At 37.7% G+C, this 22,995-nt stretch overlaps 1 protein-coding gene across 11 annotated transcripts in view; it reads left to right on the top strand.

Annotated features, from left to right (window-relative positions):
- Positions 1-22,995, top strand: part of LOC122559093 (contactin-4-like) — a 2,514,776-nt gene that overhangs the window by 990,124 nt on the left and 1,501,657 nt on the right. The window contains exons 1-2 of one of the 11 annotated variants that reach the window (XM_087994466.1): positions 3,061-3,081; positions 3,333-3,431. The exons of 9 other annotated variants lie outside the window; for them this stretch is intronic. The gene's annotated coding sequence lies outside the window, so the exon portion shown is untranslated. Of the gene's footprint in view, positions 1-3,060; positions 3,082-3,332; positions 3,432-22,995 lie in introns of those variants that run through there. One more of the 11 variants, XM_087994462.1, reaches the window with a different exon arrangement.

The raw sequence follows: 22,995 nt of genomic DNA, 5'->3' as shown, positions 1-22,995 counted from the left end.
ACAAGTCTTCAGTACTATTTCTTGAATGTTTGCAGTATCCAGTGCCTCCAACGGTTTCTTAATTTTATGTAGAGTGAATTGAATTGGCTGAAGACTGATATCTATAAGAATGGGGAGTACTGGAGGAGGCCAAATTAGATCATCCACTCGGCACTTCTGGCTAAAGATTGTTGCAAATGCATCAGCCTTATCTTTTGCACTGATGTGCTGGGCTCTTTCATCATTGAGGATAGGGGTATGAGTGGAGCATCCTCCTGCAGCGATCAGTTTCATTGTCAACCACCATTCAGAACTGAATGTTCCATGACTACAGGGCTTAGATCTTATTTATTGGTTGTGGGATCGCTTAGCTCCATCTATCACTTGCTGCTTGTGCTGTTTGCCATGCCAGTAGTCCAGCTTGGTTGTTTCACCAGGTTTACACCTCATCTTCAGGTATAGCTGGTACTGCTCGTGGCATGACGGCTGATACCCTGGCTTGATGGTAATGGTTGAGTGGTGGATATGCCAGGCCATGAGGTTGCAGATTGTGCTGAGTACAGTTCTGCTGCTGTTGCTGGTCCACAATGCCTCATGGCTGCCCAGTCTTGAGTTGCTATATCTGTTCGGAGTCTGTTTGATTTAGCACAGTGTTTTTGCCACACAACACGATGGAGATTGGTGAAGATAGGACTTCATCCCCACAAGGACTGTGTGGTGATCCCTCTTACCAATTCTGTCATGGACTGATGTGTCAAAAGCCAGCAGATCAGTAAGTGTGAGGTCAAGTATATTTATCCCTCATGTTGGTTCGCTCACCATCTGCTGCAGACCCAGTCTGTCTAGCAGCTATGTCCTTCAGGACTCGACCAGTTCAATCAATCATACTACAGATGAGCCACTCTTGGTGACTGACATAGAAATTCCATAACCTGAGTACATTTTGTGCTCTTGCCATCCTCAATTCTTTCTCCAAGTGTTGCTCAACATGGAGGAGTAGTATCAATCATTAGCTGAGGGAGGATGGTACATTGTAATCAGCTGGAGGTTTCCTTGACCATGTTTAACCTGAAACCGTAAGACTTCATGGGGCCTGGAGTCTATTTTGAGGACTCCTCAGGCAACTCCCACCTGACCGTTTGCTATACTGCCTCCACCTCTGCTGGATCTGTCCTGCCAGTGGGACAAAACATATCCAGGGATAGTGATGGTGGTGTCTGGGACATTATCTGTAAAGTCTGATTCCATGCGCATGACCATGTCAGGCTGTTGCTTGACTAATCTGTGAAATAGCTCTCCCAAATTTGGTACAAGCTTCCAGAGGTTGGCAAGGAGGAATTTTCAGAGTCGACAATGCTGTTTCTGCTGTTGTCTTTTCCAGTGCCTCGGTTGATTCCAGGTGTTCTGTCTGATTTAATTTCTTTGAGACTTTGTCACAATTGGTACAACTGAATGGTTTGCTAGGCCATTTCAAACAGCAGCTGAGTGCCAATCATATTGCTCTGGGTCTGAAAACGCATGTAGGCTCGATCCAGTGAGGATCGCAGATTTCCTTCCCTGAAGCACATTCGTGAATATGACGTTTCTTTCTTCCAAACAATTGACAATGGTTTCATGTCATGGCACATTCTTAATTCCAGATTTCTTTAATTTAATTCACATTCCACCATCTGCTGTGGTGAGATTCGAACTTATGTCCCTAGAATATCAGCTGAGTTTCTGAATTTAAATTAATAACAAGCGATAATACCAGAAAGCCATCTTCTCCCCCATTTTCAATTAAGTAAAAAGAGATCAAAGGAAAAATAATAGATGAACATTGTCATCTGCATATATGTTAAATTACCATTGTGGTATATTTAATTCAAGTATAAATAATTGAACAAATAAATAGAGACTATTTTAGCCTGTGATGGTTAGATCCCAAGTGCATATTTCTCTGTTATGTACATCAGACAAATCATAGAATCCCTGCAGTATGGAAGCAGGCCATTCAACCCATTCAGTCCACACTGACCGTCCAAAGAACATTCCACTCAGACCCACCCCACCCTATCCCTATAACTCTGCATTTCTAATTGCCAATCTACCTAATGTTCATATCTTTGGACTGTGAGAGGAAATCCGAGCACCCGAAGGAAATCCACTCAGATACAGGGAGAATGTGCAAACTCCACACAAACAATTACCCAAAGCTGGAAACAAACCCAGACTCCAGCATTGAGAGGCAGCAGTGCTAACCACTGAGCTACCATGCTATCCATGATGGGATTTATGTTGAAATTGCTGTCCACAATAAAATAGGGTATATGCACACAAGTCAATTTCTAAAATAAGAAGATATCTGGCACGTTTGCAGAAGTTTGGTACAAATGTTGAAAAAACATTTGTGTTGAATAACCTTGCTTCTGAACATGGATTTCAAAAGTGATCCTGGGCTACTTTATTCAATCATTACTTCTCATCTCAGATTGACTGCTCACATAGCATCAATGCTTTCAACTCTTATCTATTTCAAAGTTTATCTTCAGTTTCCTTGCTTCAAGCTAGCAGTTTCTGGGAACACTGAGAATAATTGCAATTTGCTTCATGCTTAAGTAGCTTTGGCATTGAAAATAATTGTTCCATTTCTCTTTTATTTGATTTTATCTGGATAACTTCAATTTACATTCAGTAATACTAACTGAGAACCAAATTCTGAATGCTGAATCATGGAAGTGACATTAACACAACTGAATAAAAGCAAATAGCCTAACATTGCTCTCCATTATAGAAAATCTATACAACAGCATAATTAGAATTATGAGTGCATTTTACTTCTTGTCTTGAATGTAATTGCAGCTGTTGTGTTTGCCATGTAAATGATTAGAAATGAACAACAGCCAACATTATCATAACCTTATCAGGGGTATTCACTGACAATACAACTACCATAACAGTTGGATTCTGCTTCCTTTACATGTGATCCTATTAATACATTGCATGGCAAGGGAACTGCTTAGAAACCAATGGTTTTCTCCATGGTAACCAGCAATGCTGCTACTCTGATCAAAAATTGAAGATGTGACATAACAGACCTGACTTGTTTCTCTTCTCCCTCTGGTGAGTGATTTTCTTCCATGCAGTGTTCAATCCACTCATTTGGACTCAAAGTTTCAAAACTTACTGAACAAAAGCAGACCAATCTGAATGCCAGCTGTGGGTAAAGTAAATTCTGTTGATATTTCTGCCCTGTAGGAATTTGTCGGGTTTGTTCAGTGTGACAAAGTGAATCCTGTCCACCTAGATGCCCAGTAAGAGCTTTCCTCAGTCCCTCCAGGCAGTATTAAAAATAGCTACTTTTCGATTAACAGCTACAGCAGGAATTCACAGGAGAAGTCTCACTGGGCAATTGTGTTAGCCTGATGTGAATACCCTGCATTGCAGCTCCGAACAGAAACAGGAGGCTGAGGGTGAGTGCTTTTCTTCCTGCTCACTACTTTATTTGTTTACTTGGTAACGTTTACCTGTGTAAGTTATGATTAATGAAAATTTGTCACTAATGCAAATCGACTGCAGAATTGGCCAAGTTGCAAGCTGTGCTATGTAACCACCAGACTATGTGAGAAACAAACCACAGTATCATTTTACAACAGACCGTAGCCTTCAGCTCAGAACCTGTATTGATGGCATATTATTATGTCTCATTGATAAATGTGGTTATGCATTATTCTATAGATTCATTTGTTTAGGTATAATATACCAGTGTATACAATATATCTGATGATAAATTGGCAATCAACAACAAGGAACCTCTGGGCCACTGTGGCAGACTGAACAATCATTTGAAGTAGTTTTACAAATATCTTTTCCAGTATCAAATGTTGCTCAAACTAAAGTCAATATGTTTTTTTTAATGAGTACTCTAGGTCAGTAACCACTTGCAATATGGACATGAATTGCATTGAGTTTTAAAGCTGGGAATTATTATTCTTTTTACCACCTTTTCAGTTAAAAGTTAATATAACTTTTTGTGAGTAGAAGAATCAGTGTAACAGCTTAACATGCACTCATTGTTTCCTGCTTCTCAAAACCTTGACTGAAATTTGATTATTCTGCTCCACCACAACAAAACACATTGAGACTGTTACTTGCTTCATGAATGTTACAAGTGAAGCACTATTCAGGGCACAGACCGCCCCCCCCAAAAAAAAACGGGTTAATGTTTTATTCCAGTTAGATGCATTTTGCATTGTTCTTCATAAATAATTTATTTCAGGGCAAAGTTCAATTATAGACCGAGCTTTGTTTCAACATAGATGGAAGAGATGTGTTTCTGACCTCCTACCAGAGATAGATATTAAAACTGATGAAAACCAAGAAGTAGCTGAAATTTATTTATCTTTCTTTCCAAAAGAAAGGGGAGCAGAATTGATAACAAAATGTATTCTACAATTCATCTTTTGCAATCTAAGATCTTTTAATGAACAATCAGAGAGATGCCTCAGTTTTGGGTGGAGGAGACTAAAATAACCAAGGAACAGATTGTTTTACTCATTCACCTAGGGTTATGTTAAGGCTGAAGGAACATTGTGTTTTGACAGGGTTGTTTGCAACATAGATTTTGTTGTACTTGTTCCATGAAATGTTCATTTTTGCCGTTGAAATGGCTCTTGAAGAGCATCCAACCTCTCTGCTAAAGGCTCTCAGGACTTTAATCAACTGAACAGTGCTTGTCTCAGGAGCACTTCAGCTCAGCAGTAAACTGTTGAAATGTTCCAATGTATTTTGCAGCTGTTCCTTTCATCCTCTATAATAGGAAGTCAAAATCTCAGTTTGTGTGTCTAAATTAATCATAACCAATTCAAAAAAAGCTATAAACACCCAAGCAACATACGTAAAAACACTTTGCATTACATCGACATGTGACTTGCAAATTTAGATTATAGTTTAACTTTTGCCTTGTGTATTAAAATTCCAAAATTGTTTACATCCAAGAACGCTTACTTTGTCCAACTCAAAAATCCCAATGGCAGAAGTTCATTGGAGTGCCTGATCTACAGTTTCCATTTTTAAAGGCTAGATTAGTTTTTTATTTGGTCAACATTACATTGGCTAACAGGCTGTTAAAATATGAAATGGCAAGCATGGCCTAATTTGTTAGGATTTGTTCACAAAGCCTGTTGTATGCTAGAAGTTCAATGCTTTTCGATAAACACCAGGCATTCATGTTCTAGTTTGGGTTTTATTTCAAACAAATGTAGAACAAAGAAATCCAGAAATAACCAAGAAACAAGCATGAAAACTCAACACTTTCTGGCTGACTCTTCTTCATAGAGATTTTTAATCAACCTATTCAGGCATGTTATGATACTCTTCCAGAGCAGGTGGAATTTGAGCTAGGTCTCTTAATTCAAAATAGGGACACTAGTGCTACATCATACAGCTTAGGCAGCTTAGACTCTGCTTTATATACGTCTGAGTACAAGATGGTGTCAGCTCAGTAGATCGTGCTAGAGCTTGTCGGACCCCAACTGCTTCAGGCCAGTGGCATCATTTTCTCGACATACCTTTTGTCTTTTTTCCTTTTCTTTGTCATTTCTTCTTCATCTTTGAGGTCAAACCAGTGTCAGCAGGGCAGTAGGCACAGTGTTGGCACTGTGGTTTGGGACTCTGGGCAGTGGTGATATTGTTTAGAGTCTAGTCATTTGATGGTGATAGGCCCAGAGCCTGAACCTCTGGCAACAATAGACAGGGAGGCTAGACTCCTGGCAGCAACAGTACCCAGAGTAGGGACTCCTGCAGACAATAAGCCTGGAGCAGGGCCTTGTGGCAGCACTAGCCCAGAGCCTGAATTCTTGGTGGTGGCACTGCCCAGAGTGGGAGCTGCTGTGACGATAGGCTTAGAGCCTGGATTCTTGGTGGTGTTCACATGAAGGTGTGGGGATCGGCATTGTTGCTGCTGTTCCCAGAGTGGGACTCATTGCAGAAATCTTGTAGAAGCCATGAAGCTGTGTGAGACTCCAATTTGAACAGAAGTTGAACTTATACTTAAGTAATTTATTTCTTTCTTTATTTTAATTCAAAATGGCGCCAGATTATGACAGCAAAACACTTTTTTCACTATATCTTCAAGATATATGTGACAATAAATCATTCATTCATCCAATCAATCAATTAAGTAATCAGATTTCACACACCATTTTGCCTCAAAGACAGAAAGCATTGAAAAAACCCACAGGTCTGGCAGCATGTGTGGAGAGATAAACAGATTTAAAGTTTCGAGTCTAGTAACTCTGTCAGAATATTTCGCCTTTTTTTTAATCTCCTACACGTTTAGCATCCAAGTACTAAAATTAGGCACGAACAAAGCTAACACTGGTTTGGAATGAATTTACTATTCTTAGATAATTACCAGGAGAAAGTGTTTAGATCAGAGAAGTAACTTCTTTATAAATCTTACATTGAAAGGGGGACTGAAATTAAATTGAAGAACGGTAGAATTCATCACTATGTGTTTGATTCATATTGTAGAGATGGTCAGTCATAGGAGCAAAAATAAGCTATTCTACTCTTCCAGCCTGTGGCATTATTCAATTAGGTCATGACTGATCTGATAAACTTTAATTCCACTTTAGTGCCTTTCCTTTATTACCCTTGATTACCTTATTGATTAAAAATCTGTCTATCTCAGCCTTGAATTTACCAAATAATCCAAAATTTACAGCAAAGAATGCCACAGACTCCTCTGGAGAGAAAATAATTTCCTTTTATCTTTGCTTTAAGTGGGTGACCTGTTATTCTGAGGTGATGATTTTCTAGTCATAATCTCTCACACAAAGAGAAACAATATCTCAGCATTTACACTATCAAGATGCCAATGAATCTGTATAATTTATGAACGTTGTATCTCATTGTTGTCAACTTCGATGAGTACAAGTGTAACCTACTCATTCTGTCCTCACAAAAATAAAGTTCCTCCATGCATAGGATCAATGTAAAGAATCTTCTCTGGGTGTCAGTATATCTTTCCTTTGATATTTAGACCAGAACTGTGCACAGTATTCCAGGTGTCATTTGACTAATGTTTTGTCTGATTTTAGCAAGACATCACTATTTTCAGACAACATTCTGTTTTGAAGTAAATGAAGTGCAATTTTCAATTTGCCTTCCCTCTGACGTGCTGACCTTATATGCTTGCTTTCTGTCACTTATGTACAAGGCCCCCAATTCTTTCTTGCTGCAGTTTTCCTCCATTCAAATAATACATTTTCTTACATTTTCTCAAATTATATTCCATCTGCCAAGTTTTTGCCGACTCACTTAGCCTGTGCATATCCCTGTGCAGAAACTTTGTGTCGTCCTTGCTACTAACCTTCTCACCTATTTTTGTATCATCTGCAAGCCTGACAAAAGTACAGTGCCATCATCCAAGTAATTAAAATATATTTTAAGTAAGTGTGATTGTAGCACTGATCCCATTGGAACTCCTGAAATTGCCACATTAGAGATTGTCATCCTGAAAATGTCCCCCTTTCCCAATTCTCTGCCTTCTATTTAATAAATCCTCCATCTATACAAATATACTATCCCCAGCACTGTGGTTTTGTATCTTAGTAAGCAGTCATATGTGCAGTACCTTATCAAATGCCTTTTGGAATCTAAAGATACTACATCTATTTATTCCTCTTTATCTATCCTGCTAGTTATCTTGTCAGATCGGCTGATGAATTTGCCCTTTCTAATTCTGTTTGGTTAGGTTAGGAATTCCTAAATATTTTGCTATTGCACCCTTTATAATACATTTTATTTATAATATTTTCCGAATGACAGGTGTTAAGCTAGCTGGCTTACAGTTATCTCTTCTCTCCTTTTGAATGCAGGTGTTACATTGAAGTTTCCCAATCATCTGTACATTTCCAGAATCTAATGTTTCTTGGAAGGTTATGAAAGTTCATCTACTATCTCTGTAGCTACTTCCTTGAATATCCTATGATGCCATCAGATCTCAGGGCTATAGTGGCGCTGAGCCCCATTAGGTCCCTGAAGGCCTTCTTGAGTGGGAACTATTTTATCCCTTCCTCCCTCCCTTGCTTTGGGCGTTTAATTACTTTGTATATTTGAAATGCTACTGGTGTCTTCTACTGTGAAGATTGTTGACAAGTAATTTATTAACTCCTTTGCCCATTATTATTTCCCCAGCCTCATCCTCTAAGAGGCCTATGTTCACTGTAGCCTCTCTATTTTATATTTTAAAGACATTCTTGCTATTCTTTATTTACTTGCTAGTTTACACTTAAAAATTATTTTCTCTTTGTTTGGTCACCTTTTGTTGGCCAATTTTGTAGCTTACAAAAAAAAGTCTCTGTCATATTGTATGTTTTTGTAAATTCCCTCACTTATGCTCTTATTTCTTCTCCCACTTGAATAGCTCCTTCTTCTACTGCCATAGCACAATCAACCTTAATAGTACACAGTTTGTCTTTGGCTCACTAAAGTGTTAAATGGCCATGTAAGAATCACAATATCTGTTTGATTCATAGTACATATAGCACATCAAACAGTTCAGCACAGTCCAGGCCCTTTGGCCCTCGATGTTGTGCCAAGTCTTTAATCCTACTCTAAGATCAGACTAAACTACACACCCTGCATTGTACAATCTTTTATGTGTCTATCCAAGAGTGGCTTCAATGTCCCTAGTGTATCTGAGTCTACTACCAAAAGTGGCAGTGCATTCCATGCACCCATCACTCTCTGTGTAAAGAACCTACCTCTGTCATCTCCCTTAAACCTCCTCTAATCACCTTAAAATTATGCCCCCTAATGATAAACATTTATACTCCAGCTATCTAGTTTATGCCTCTCATCATCTTGTATACCTCTATCAAGTCACCTCTCATCCTTCTTCACTCCAGGTAGAAAAGCCCTGGCTCCCTTAACCTTTCTTCTTGAGACATGCCCTCCAGTCCAGGCAGCATTCTGTCAAATCTCCTTTTCCTCCAACATCCTTCATGTTTCTCTATTGCACAAGCTTTTATTTGAAAGTGAATCTAACTTCTAGAATAAGCAGATTAAAGTCAGTAATAATGTGTTAAATTAGTCATACTTGACACTATTTGCAAGGGCAGAAAACATTACCAGGTCCTAAAAAGTAGCTTTTTCTGCCAAATAGATCTGAATGATGGGTGAATGGAATTGTAGAAACTGAGATGAATAAATTTTGTTTGGTAAAAGTATCAATTTATCTAGAGGGAAGATACGTAAATGGAACTGAGATACAGATCATAATTAATTGAATAACAGAGCAGACTTGAGGAACTGGATGGTCTACTTCAGTTCCTGTGTGGCGATAATGCAAAAGCCTAACATTAAAATGTCACTTTGAATTTCTATGATCTTTTTGTTTCAGCTGAAACTGAGGATACATTTGGCTGAAAATAAATGATTGTATCACCAAATTTGCAGGATTAAAACAAAATTAGATCTTTGTTTACTCGGGCATCAAATATTTGTGTTCAATTTTTATAAATGAACCTTCTTGAAGCAACGGTAAATTACAAATGTGTGTGTTTTGTTTGCATGTATAGTTAAGCAGAAGATATATTTAATGATGTCAAATGCTGGAATTCCAAGTTTTGCATGAGTTGTTCAAAACAGGAAACAGAATTACGCAAAAGAACATTGTATAAAATCTTGTTTGGAATATTGTGTGCCCTTCTGTCTCCCTCCTATTAGAAGGATGTTGTGAAACATGAAATGGTTCAGAAAAGATTTACAAGGATGTTGCCAAGTTTGGAGAGTTTGAGCTATCAGGAGAGACTGAAGCGGTTGGGGCTGTTTTCCCTGGAGCATTGGAGGCTGAGGGAGTGACCTTATAGGAAGGTTCATAAAATCATGAGGGGCATTGATAGGGTAAATAGACAAGTTATTTTCCCTGGGTTGAGGGAGTGCACAACTGGAGGGCATAGACATAGGGTGAGAGAGGGAAAATTTAAAAGGCATCTGAACGGGCAACCTTTTCACACAGAGGGTGGTGTGTTTATGGAATGACCTGCAAAATGAAGTGGTGGAGGCTGGTACAATTGCAACATTTGAAAGAAATCTGGATGGTACATGAATAGGAAGGGATATGAGCCAAGTGCTGGTAAATGGACTAGATTAGTTTAGGATATGTCGTCGGCATGGACAGGTTGGACTGACGGGTCTGTTTCCATGCTGTACAGCTCAATGACTCTGTACTGCATAGGAGAAACATCAAGAGTTATGTGATTTCATTTTAAAAAATACAAGCGCTAGTTCTGGACTCCCCAAACCCAAGGAAAACACCCTGTCTATTTATCCTATCGATGCTCCTCATAATTTTATAAACCTCTTTTAGGTCACTACCTCAGTCACAACATTCCAGGGAAAACAGCCTCAGCCTATTCAGCCTCTCCCTCAAACCTCCAACCCTGGCAACATCCTTGTAAATCTTTTCTGAACCCTTTCAAGTTTCACAACATCCTTCCGATAGGAGGGAGACCAGAATTGCACACAAAATTCCAAAACATGTTTTTTTTTGATATTTACATGTTAGAAAGTTATCATTAACTAATGAAGGGAAAAATGTGCAAGTTATGCTTCTTCATTATAGCCAAGTTGACTCTGCTATATGTGCAGATAAAGTGAATAGTGATTTCATAGGGAGGTGCAGGTGTCAAAAATTAAATTTAATTTTCTCGATAAGTAAATTTACATAATTATATATATTCGACATTTCTCCTTGTGAAACTCAGTCACAGTTTATTCTTGTAGTGTATGCACATTCTTAAGTATTCTTATGTGTATACATACTTATCTTGAGTAAATACTCAGCATATACATATATATCAGAATGCATATGTTGAGTATACACTCAAAATGAGTATGTATAAACATAAACATACTTAAGTATGCATATACACAACAGGAATAAACTGTGACTGAGTTTAACAAGGTGAAATGTCAAATAATGTTTTGTGATACATGATTTGTTTTTTATCTAAAGTAAATATAGTATGGGTCATCAAATGAATGGGCTGATAATTGTATTGCAGCAAGAACTTTATCAATGCGGATAATGACAAATGCTCTATAAACGTTTACTATAATAGACTCAATGGGTTAGATGTAACTGAACATTTTACTACAATTGCCAGATTATATGAAGAAACTAGAGCTCAGTTACACAAGTATTCTTTTGGTTGGAATTACTGTCAGACAGATCTGATTTACAATGTCTCGGTAGTTTTGAATACTGGGTTGGTTCCGGGCAAGAAATAAATCTAACCTGCTTATTCTAAGTACTCGGAGGTTCTTGATTAATTCATTGCAAGTTTCCCTTACTCAAAGGCAGGCATATTCTTCTTTATCTTTGAGAAATCAATGGTAAGCTTTTGTCTCAAACAGTGTGTTCCCAAAATGCAGTTTTGAAGTGAGTTTTAGAGAGTTGAACCAGTACAAAGATGAGATGTTCACTACTCTTTAAGTGTAAAAGTTACTATTAACCAGTCTTAGTTGCATGAAACATTTTGTAATCTGCAGGTTCTGCACAGTCAACATTTTCCATTAGGTAGAATCAAAATTCAACTAAAATCCTAGTCTTCCACTCATTCCTATTCTAGAAATTGAAAATGATGCATCTACAAATTAGCCAAGTAGCAAAGTCAGCTATAAGTCTGTCACTTGATGCCATCAAGGTTACTAACTCAACTAGTCATTGTCAGTTGACCAGTCCTTTCATGATGAGAAGAGACACATACATAAATACGCCACTAGGCAATTCGAAGGTCAGCAAATGTCTGAAGGAGCGGATACATTTCTGTAAAAGAAATGCACTAACTGTGCAGTGGTGAAGTTTGAATGAAATGTCTGATGTTGCCTGTGCTGGAATCGAGATTATCTTTTGCTTTATTTTGCTGTAAGTTACGGGTTATGTGTAAAATTCCTTAGAATATTCATCATAATGATTCTTCGTTGTTGTAATATATTGACACCAACTGTTATGCTGCATTTCACTTATGATCATAACATGATGGATTTTGCTGGCCATTTTTCACAGGAAGGATTTTTGTATGAATTGTATTAAAATATTGCTTTTTGTCTTTTCCATCAGAGTGTTAAATTTTAAGACTGAGTATAGAAGGTGTGCATGTGAGTTAGATGAGTTGATTTATGGAATATGTCTAACCACAAATTTACCATTAGAATAGCAAGGTGGAGGTGTTGATGTTCTTGAGTTGTTTTAACACAATTTTTTTGATCAAAACTGTATTTGAAGCTGCATTTTTTATATTAATGATAATATAGCAGAAGAATTATTTACATATTTTGAGTATTTGTTTTATTTCTAATGAAGTTAACACCAGATTAGTCTCAGTAATTCCGATGTGATTTTCAGAAGTTATTTTCAAGTTGGCCAAGTTGAGCGTCCAGAGGCTATCACTAAGAATACAGCCAATCATTCAGGGCTGCTACAATCACATGAAAATGTTTGCATGTGGCAACATAAAAGATTATACATCTAGATGAATATAATTTCCCAACATTCCCACCAGTATTTTGTATTCAATTAGATTCTTCTTAAATGTGTTTGTAAACAGCCAGAAGAGAGAGAAGTTGGGCAGTATAGTTCAGCACACTGAATTTATGCATTGTTGAATGTTTCCTTATCCAATAGTGCAATCCTTAATTGTTACACTGATTCAAAATTGTCATGAAGCTGTTGTAGAAATGTATTAAAATCGCTGAGTATTCAAAGGAAGTTTTCACACTGCTGCTGATATCAATCTGCTGGAAGAATATGAGAATTTGGTATTCAATGAATTGAACAATTACCATAATTATAACTTGTTTATAAGATGTTGGTCTCAGCACTAATAGTTCATATCTTCCATGTGGGAAAAATGTCCTGTTAAGTGCTTAACACAGAGCAGTCCTGTCACATCAGCTTTTTTTTCACCACTCTGTATGGGATCCTGTACCCATTCTTTCCATCAGCACAACAGAACCAAAGCACTGAAGGAACTGATTCTGGAGAGTGTGCTCAGAGTCCATGCATCTCACCATTCTTGTCAGTGTATTTTGAAATGGATAGTGCGTTGTTTCTCAAAGAAAGCATTTGCAAAGTATCTTTGAAATGTGGTGAATACTGATTCATAAATAGATGTATTGGATCACTGTGGAAACATTGTAAGAACAAGAAAAACCTAACATAACTAACCAACTGCCTCAGAAAGGCTGGTAACTCAGAAACAATCTTTAAGATAACTCATTTTGAGTAGGTATATTACATTGAAAGCATAGCACTGTTCAGAATTTTACCTCAAAATGTTGGTAAACCTAAAACATATCTGTTTATATTGGAAGAGATAAAACAAGGGACATGAAAGATGAGAACAAAATGCATGTAAATGTAGAAAACAAGATTTATTTTCTATTCAACAAAACCTGAAAAAACTCAAAATAATTTGAGATGCTTGATCTGAAATTAAGATGTTTTGTGTAATCTTACTGAATGTCAAGTATTTCCAACAGGACTTAATAGCCAATTTTCAAATGTGCACTCTCCTTTCAAGTATCACTTTCTTCAGTTTGCAGTTAAATTATTCTACAGTTGTTTTTTTTAAATAATAGCAGCGACATCATAAACTCCTCTGAAATAACTTAATTCTTTTCCTTTCTTTTTGAAATGATGAACATAAAATATAAATTTCTGTTCAGAGATCCAACCGGTCATCTGAAGAAGAAAGCTTACCTCAACAATTATTCTCAGGTCTTCAGCTACATTATGCATCCAGACATTTAGGTTGTTTTGTCTTTCCAGTTTTCTCATAGCTCTCAGTAAGTTCACTTCATCTATCATTAGGTAATTCTGGCACTCTTTCCTCAGCCCACCATTAAATACTTGTTTCTTCTGGATGCAGCTCCATCCCCTCAAATTAACCTCCTCATTTCTATCCAACTTACAGCAACTATCAAACATCAATCTTTTACCCTTTGAAAGTCATCCCAGCTTCTGCACCCACTCTCAAAGTATTTGTTTCTTTACTGCACCAAACCCGTCCGTCCACCAACATCCTTTCCCCCTCCCACCACCACTCCTGCTGCAGTGAAAACCCATAAACGTTTTTATTTGCAAACTTGCAAATGTGGATTGGACCAGAAAAAAGGTATGATTTTGCACAGCACGTATAGATGTTGGATATGGATGAATGCAGGAATCTACTCAAGAGCCCTATCATTTCATCATTAAATCATATAGGTATAGCACTGAAGAGGTTAGTCAGCCCATTTATGGTAGTGGTAGCTCACTTAATACATCTATTCAAACAGGTAAACTTCAGTTCCTTCCCTACAGATCTATTATTGTTTCTCCTTCAATATTTAAACTCTTGACAATTACTTCTGATTCTATTTGCACCACCCTTTGGCGAAGTACATTGCAGATTATGAAAACTTTTACTTTGTAAAAAGGAAGTTTTGATATAAGCAAAGGTTTTTACTGACAGGTAATTTTCATTGATGTCCTCTGGTGACTAACTCTTCTGCTCGTGGGAGCACTTTTCCTTTGTTTATCAAAATCCTTTATTATTTCAATTACTATTATCAAATCTCATTTTTAAGTCTCTTGCTTCTCTCTTCTCTCCATATGATTGAAGTCCTCATACCATTCTAGTAATAAATCTTCTGCACCTTTTTTTAAGGTGATACCATCCTCCTTAAAGCCTAGTGTCCAGAATTGAGCATCATGCTCTCACTGAGACTTGGTTAATTATGCCTTCATGAAAAAGTTAGCAAACATTTCCACTTGCTCATTTTATGACCCAAAAATGTGATATTTTCATATTTCTCAGTTACAAATCCCAACTTTTTGATTATTTTTACTTTGCAGTCTTAAATAGATTATCAAACACTTTTTGTGATGACAGTACATGATGCAATGATTGTATTCTTGTGTGACCCTGCACGATATACAAATCACACAATAAAATAGCACATGATGATGCAATTGCGTTATAGCCAACACACATTTTAAAAATTTGCACTTTAGAACCAACGTCCCTATTTGTCAATCGCATTATAGCCAATTTGCATTGATGAAACACACGTTATAGCAGAATGGCCGATACAATTTTAAAAATGCTTCAATAAATGGACATATTTTGGAGTATCTATGCTATTCATTCAAATGGTTTAACCCTACAGTTATCCAGTGATACTTCTCCTGTAAATTTGTTCAGCCTGTGAAGTGTGGATAATTATAATATTCAATATCTAGCATTTGTATATTAAAACTTTTATCTAAGTTTTTCTTAAAGTGATCATAATGATATTCCCAATCAGAAATTATTCCAGATCTGATGAAAGTGCAAAACTAATATAATTTATATTAATAAAGAAAAAGAGCTGGAGAAATTTGAAAAACTAAGTGCTGACAAATCCTTGGATTTCTTGGCTGACATCCTAGAGATCAATAAGATGTATTTGCAGAGTTAGTGGCTGTATTGGTTGTGATCTTCTATCACTCATCAGATTCTGGAATATACCCAATGGTTTGGAAAATAGCAAATGTTTTACTGGATGTTCATGCTGCTCACCCATTACTGAGTTCTGGCAAACAGTGTGGAAAATCAGACAGTGGATGATGGTAGAGTAGCTGAAAGCCTCTACCTCTGTCGTGACAGCGTTCCCTTACTATTGCCCTCAAACATCATTTAGATCATGGTCGTGAAATCTTGTGGGAATTCTCCTGGATAAGAAGCAGAACTGGAAAATGATAGTCAAGGAGAGCTAATGTGTCAAAGCTAGCTTCAATAGACACTGGTTGCATCATGGTAATATCACTGGACCAGGAATCTAGAATGTTCAGCCTGCACTGTGTGGCTGAGGATTTGTGTTCACATCTCACCAAAGCCAATTTTGTAACTTGAATGAGTACAAAAAAATGTGGAATAAAATACTACTCTAATAGTGACCTGTACAACCAAGGTCAATTGTCATAAAAACTCATTTTGTTCCCTTCATGGAAGGATATCTGCTATCCTTAAATTATCTGGCTGCATCTAACTCCAGGCCAATTGAAAAGTAGTTGACTTTTAACTGCTGCCAAAGGCAATTAGGAATAAACAAAATGCTGGTCTTTTCAGAGACATCCACATCCCTCATGAATGTGGTTAACTCTTCCATAATTCCTCAGGTTCTAGAATAGTCCTAATGGGTTGGAATATCGCAAATCTTCTGGTCTCTGGGACATTACGAATGACAATAAATGCCTGGACAAGTAATGCCCACATCTGAGGAAAAAAAATTAAAGAATGATGTAAATTTGTTTGGGAGCAGAATCATTGCGCAATCTCTATGAAGGTGAGAATAAAATGAAACCTGCTTGATCTAATTTTAATGTTCAAGTATGTTACATCCATCAGTTGAATGGATATCAAACAACATCAGTCATTTCAAAATAATGGGCCAACTGTCAGCTTGCAGTTTCTATTAGATCTACATGTAGGATCTTACAATCAAACATTAGATCTTGTTGAGGTCAGCATTGAGTTTATGACAGCAGGTCAAAAGTGATCGTAAGGAAAGAGAAGAGAAATTGGTCATTGGAATGGAAGATTGAAAATTGACAACAAGCCTCAAGGAACTTTTCCAGTACCAGTAATTAGCATAAATTGAGGATGTATTTGATTAAGTTTAAAGCAGAAAAAGAGCTTACAGGTGGTGATGATGACTTCTTTGTGACAGACAAAATGAAATTAATTTCATGGATGAGAAATGCTTAAAGGTCGAGACTTGGCGGGCTGAGAGCTGTCAAAAGGATAGGTAGGATGACAAGGAGTGTGGGCGAGGCTATCTTTAAAGGCTGTTTTTAGGAGTGGCCAAGGTAAAAGTGATGATCCCTATCTAGTGCCTGGCTCACAAGCTCCTGTTGTCATCTGATAAGAGTTTCCTCAGAATGTGCAGCTTTGGTTGTGCACTTGACAAACAATAAGAAGTTTTTTTATTACATATATTGCATCATTTCCTGGCTATAAACTAATGTGTTGTCGAACATTCCACTTCCCATTGTTGCAGTAGTGAACATCCTTACAATGTAAATAAGTAAGTTATCTCTTTCCGTGGATCAGTATAACCTGTCATTGAAAACTTTTACTTTTGTTATTAATCAATTATAAAATTCAAAGTTAGAAGTTATGAATAACTTTCAACTTATTTAAACTAGAATTGATTTTTTCGGAAATAATATTCTCCATGCAAAAGATGATTATTTCATGAGTCACATGGAGAACAGTGTAAATGGTATATCCAAATATCCAGTGAAACAGATAAAAAAAAATTGTAACATAACTTGGTTTAAAATATATTTTAGCTATTTAGTCAGGTTATAGTTCTGTACTGCAGTAATGTTAATGTTCTGGTAATAGACCTGCAACTGAGATGGCATGAGCTTGCGCTCTTTGTAATGTTTATTGGGAGATAGATGGTTAACAAAACATTCTCATTCACTGAATAATCTCTGTTAAAAGAATGCATTTTTCAAATCATACTTTGATTTTACAAAGTAATTCGTGGCTCCAGTGGTCATGAAGAACAACCTAGAGCACCAGTTAAAATTCACCAGGACTCAGGGCTGAATCTCCCTGCTCCTGCAGAGGTGAGTCAAAAAGTGGGGGTACATCAACTCCTCATTAGGTTGAGTGAGGGAAGCAATATTCAACAATTTATTGCCTTATAGTGGATAGCAGGGTGGGAAAGGTAACAACTCCACTGGAATCTTGTTCGCATGAGAGTGGGCCCCTTTTCAGCTTTCGGGCTCATCGGCTGCATGGAGGTTGCCTCCCAGTGGCAGGTCAGTGTGGGGGTATTGGCTGTTCACCCGAAGCCCAATGACTTAGTCATGTTGCCATGAGGAGGTCATACTTACAACTAGAATTAAACATCTGGAATGGTGTCCTCTTCATTCAGATGGTCCAACCAGCATTAGGCCACTTTAAATCTGATAATTAATCTTTTGAAGGTGCATCAAACACCTTCACATTTGGGTATCTACCTGAGCAGTTTCAACTTTGCTCAGTGTGTCTTCTGGTATCGACTGTGGACCCTCAGAAACCACCCCATTATTTTTTAATTGGATGCCTCTGACACTTTGTAGCAAATGTTGTCCAGTAGCTTCACACAGAGTGGGAATGAAAATATTCCTTACTTTTTGGAAAATAAATTATCATCAATAAACTCCATCTGTATTTAGTAATAAGATTCATCTTCCATTTCATACCAACCTATGTGATCTCTGCTGGGGACAGTGGTATGACATAATTAATGAATCTCATTTACCTTGTTTAAAAGGGCAAGATCAAGATAGCATTCCATTTTGAGAGTTGACATTTAATGATTCCTGTTGGAAATACAAATGTTTCCAAATGTCAGATGTAGCAGGACTTGACTTTAGTTATTGTGCCTCCATAATCCAAAAAATATATTGACACTGTTCTGGGAGACCGTAGTGTCAGTAATGGCTATTTGAGTCAAATATCTGTGAGGGGCCAATTAGTGTGAACAAAAACCTGATACGGAAAGGAGTCAATGTCTGTGAAAAAGGAAATAAAAAATTGAAAATAAATAAAGAATAGGGTACATGCAGGAACGTCAAGCCCTTGCACAGTTTCACAAACTTTTGTTGCTTTATTTTTAAACAGCTCTCACTCACTTATTGCTTCAATGACCCTGCTTTGCCCTCTGTTCTCATGGCTGCATCAATAAATATGGGATTGTTAAGGGCTTCAGTCCTACAGTGATTGTTAATTGCTTGGTTCTAATTAACAGGCTTTGAATTTATGGATTTTTTTTCTCTTGCTGCCCACTTGTAATCAGTTTGGTTGTCTGCAGCAGCACAATGCTCTCATCAGTCATTTCACATTTGAGCTGTCGCCAACAGAAAAAAAACATGGTGGCACCCATTCAAAGAGAGCTTGATTCTTCTGGAAAGGACACTGCAAAATGTACATCTGTTAACCTATGAGATGCATGGAGTCTGTGCCTTGGACAAAGATTTCCCTTTGGACAAACTATTTTTTGCAAGTTTATTGCAGGTTTTAATTGTGAACTGTCTTGGGACAATGGACAGCACCTGTTTTAGAAGTCTTGGTTGAGAGGGTGTCAGTTATTAAACAATAACATTCACCGCAAGGTGATTATATACAAGCAGAACAATCTGGACATGGATCACTTCAGTAATTATCTGTGAGCATCTGGAGATTATGCAGAATGCAGCCATCCTATAGTGACTGTTTATGCTGCTACATTCTGTCCAAACAATCTGTTATCATTGAAAGTTATTGATAGTTAAGATGCTTACAGATGGAAATGTCAGGGAATGAAGACAAGGGTTACTCAAGTGTGACAGGACATTATAAAATCAACAGTATCTGTCAATTACCTTTATACCAGGTTATCAAACGTGTTTCATATTCTGGGAATTGGTAGTGCTTTTACATTTGCTGTCTCACACCATGAAGACAAAGTCATATCAACTTTTAGACTGGTTTGCACTTCATTTGATAGATCTTCCTCAAATGATTCTGCTGCAACTCATATTGCTAGAGATATGAATAATCAAGCTCTTTGCTATAAAAAATAAGGTTGCATACCAAGAAACATGGTGATTTGCACTTGTCTTATTATTGCAAGAAAAATCATTTCAACAATTAACACAATTATCACAGGAAAACTACCACATTTCAAAAGTTGCATGATTCTAAGCTAGAAGGGATCATTTCCTAGACAGCAAACATCATTCTTGTGTGGCAGCATTTCCTATATATCATATTGGTTATTTGTATATAGCCTTATTAATGCACAATTTGTCTCACAGCACTTCTGTTGAATATTTGGACCAACAGCTATGTTACAAAAGAGAAAATACTGCATCTTATTAATTATTTGGGGTATTGTAAAAATAAAAAGCATTTGTGCTTGAGAAGAGTCTGTCATTTGCAGATTTCGGGCACAAAAAGAAAGTGAATAAATAATGACACAGTTTCTACTTTCCAGCGATGAATAATGATTTGGATCCAGTGTTGGGTTTATAATCTTTATCTCCCTTTAATTTTTATTTCAGCTAATGTGTGATGAATATTATTAGATAAGGAAAATGAGTGCATTCACAGTACATGGGGTAATATTTCATTTTATGCTTGATTCTGGTCAACATTTTGAAATTTAAGCCTTTGACTCCCTGCAACAAGCTTGGCATCATCAACTGCTGATTCAACTCATCAAATGGTCAGTCACATCAGCTGAAAAGAAGTCTGTTCATTAACTCAACATCCTACTCATTCCCCAGTTGAGTTCTGACCCTCGCTTCCTCTCATCACAAAACCTCCTTACTTCTCCCTCTTACATACCTTTTCTCCAATCCAAGCTCAGCCCACATACTATTGAAGTCATGATCTTTCATGATCACAATGATTTTGTATGTGGTCTTCCATCCTTCATATATTTCAGCTCATTCAAATTTATGCTGATTATAAACTAAGTCAGAAACAGTAACTCTCATTCTCCCATTTTTGTTGATCTATGTTGGTGTTTAGGTTTTCCAGTCATTCAATTTTAAAATCTTCATCCTTGTGTTTCCAACAGTACATGTCCTCATCTCCTTATTTCCCCATGTGTTCTCTTCCACCTTAACAAATTTATTTGAAGTCTCAACTTCTTTGACTGAGGTGCAGAAGCATTCTCCACTCTTTTCAACACACCATAAACCTTAGAATCATAGAATTCCCACAGTGCTGACCGAGGCCATTTGGCCCATTGAGTCTACACCAACCTTTTGAAGAGCATCCCACCCAGACCCTCACCCTATCCTAGTAACTCTACATTTATCATGGCTAATCCATTTCGCCTACACAGTCCTGGGCCCTACTGGGCAATTTAGCATCACCAAACCATCTAATCTGCACATCTTTAAACTGTGAGATGAAACTGGAGCACCCAGCAGAAATCCACATGGACACTCTACACAGACAGTCGCCCTAGGTTGGAATCGAGCCAGGGTCCCTGGTGCAGTGAGGCAGCTGTGCTAACCACAAAGCCACTGCTGCCACCCTTCTCCTCCTTCCCCTTTCAACTTGAAATATTTCAAGCTCACAGATTATCTTCTTAAAATCAAATTTCTTACAATCTTTCTTCCTTTGAAGAATCTGCTTTAAAAAAACCCTCTCGAGGATGTCTTTCATCTCCTTCTCAATATGGTGTCTCTTTACATCGTTTGATGTCCATTATTTTCCACACAGTTGTTATATGTCTAGAAACATGTATTTTCTGTGCTAAAGGAGTTTTATAATTTCACATTATTGTTCATTTGTGATGAACTTTGGAAGAGAAATGAATCATTTTGTAGAGATATTTAATCAACCTGATCAGAGTTGTTATTACACACCTCTGGAACAGGCGGACCTTCTGATTCAGAAGAAGGGGCTCTTCGAATGCACCGCAAAAGTCCTTAAAATGAAACACACAGGCCCCACTGGGATTGAATTCAGAAATTCCTGTTTTTTATCAACAGGTACTTTAAACAATATAAGCCACGTCGCAGACATTGTATCACATTGTACACTGTTTAAACTTTACTTCGTGCATGGACATTGTTGACTAGCCAGCATTTATTTTCCATTTCCGGTTACCCCGAGAGGGTGGAGATGAGCTGCTTCTTTGAAATGCTACAGTTCATGTGGTCTGTGTAAAACTGCAATGCCCTTAGGGAGGAATTCCAGAATTTTGAACTGCGACACTGAAGGAATGGGGATACATTTCCAAGTCAGGATGGTAAATGGTTTGGAGGAGAACTTGCAGGTTGTGGGGTTCCTATGCATCTGCTGTCCTTGTGAGAGATTAGATTAGATTAGATTACTTACAGTGTGGAAACAGGCCGTTCGGCCCAACAAGTCCACACCGACCCGCCGAAGCGCAACCCACCCAGACCCATTCCCCTACACTTAACACTACAGGCAATTTAGCATGGCCAATTCACCTAACCTGCACATTTTTTTGGATTGTGGGAGGAAACCGGAGCACCCAGACAAAACCCACGCAGACACGTGGAGAATGTGCAAACTCCACACAGAGAGTTGCCTTTTAAGATTTTAGTGCTCATGGATTTGGAATATTCTGTCTTAGTGAATTTCTGCAGTGCATCGTGCAAATAGTTCACACTACTCTTGTTGAGCGTTGGTTTTGGTGAGAGTGGAAGCTTGTGGATGTTATACCACTCAAGCAGTTTTCTTTGTTGGTGACAAGCTTCTTGATTTTTGTTGGAACTGCACCCATCCAGGCAAATGGGAGTATTCCAAAACACTCCTGACTTGCATCTTGTAGATATTGGATAAGCTTTGGAGAGTTGGGAGTTGAGTTACTTGCTGTAATTTTCCAAGCATTTGGCCTGTGGTTGTCACTGCTGTATTTATATGGCTAGTTCCAGTTCAGTTTCTGGTCAATGGTAGCCCCCAGATGTTGATAGTGGGGTATTCAGTGATGGTGGTGTCATTGAATGACAAAGGTTGTGACTCCAATCAAGAGAGATATTTTCCCCGATTCCCATTGACTTCAAGTTTGTTAGGGCTCCTTGATGCTGTACTTGGTCAGATGTGACCCTGAACTCAAGGACAGCCACTCTCCCTCATCTCTTAATACAATAGATTCCATGTAGCTTGCTGAGTCAACAGAGTGAGACCTAAATAGTGCAATGTGATTCCTTTACTAACACATTGGCATTTTCATGACTGACATCCTGAGTAATGAAAGCAAGTTTTGTACTTTGTGTAAGAGGGAAGTGAATCAATTCTGCATTGTTTAAAATGTTGCAATTGATGAAATGGGAAGGAAGTAGCAGTAAAACATATCAATGGGGGAGGAAGTAGGTCAATAGCAGGAAAGACTGCCAGGTTTAGTGAAGTTTTAGGTGTTCACCAAGCAGAACTAAGTGTAAACAGATCACCTTGTGCTGGGTAGCTGACAGTA

This window comes from Chiloscyllium plagiosum, unplaced genomic scaffold (assembly GCF_037043375.1).
Source record: "Chiloscyllium plagiosum isolate Xiang-an unplaced genomic scaffold, Cpla_swu_hap1 HiC_scaffold_14, whole genome shotgun sequence".
In the NCBI taxonomy this organism is placed as follows: Eukaryota; Metazoa; Chordata; class Chondrichthyes; order Orectolobiformes; family Hemiscylliidae; genus Chiloscyllium; species Chiloscyllium plagiosum.
This window is presented reverse-complemented; position numbering and strand designations above follow the sequence as displayed.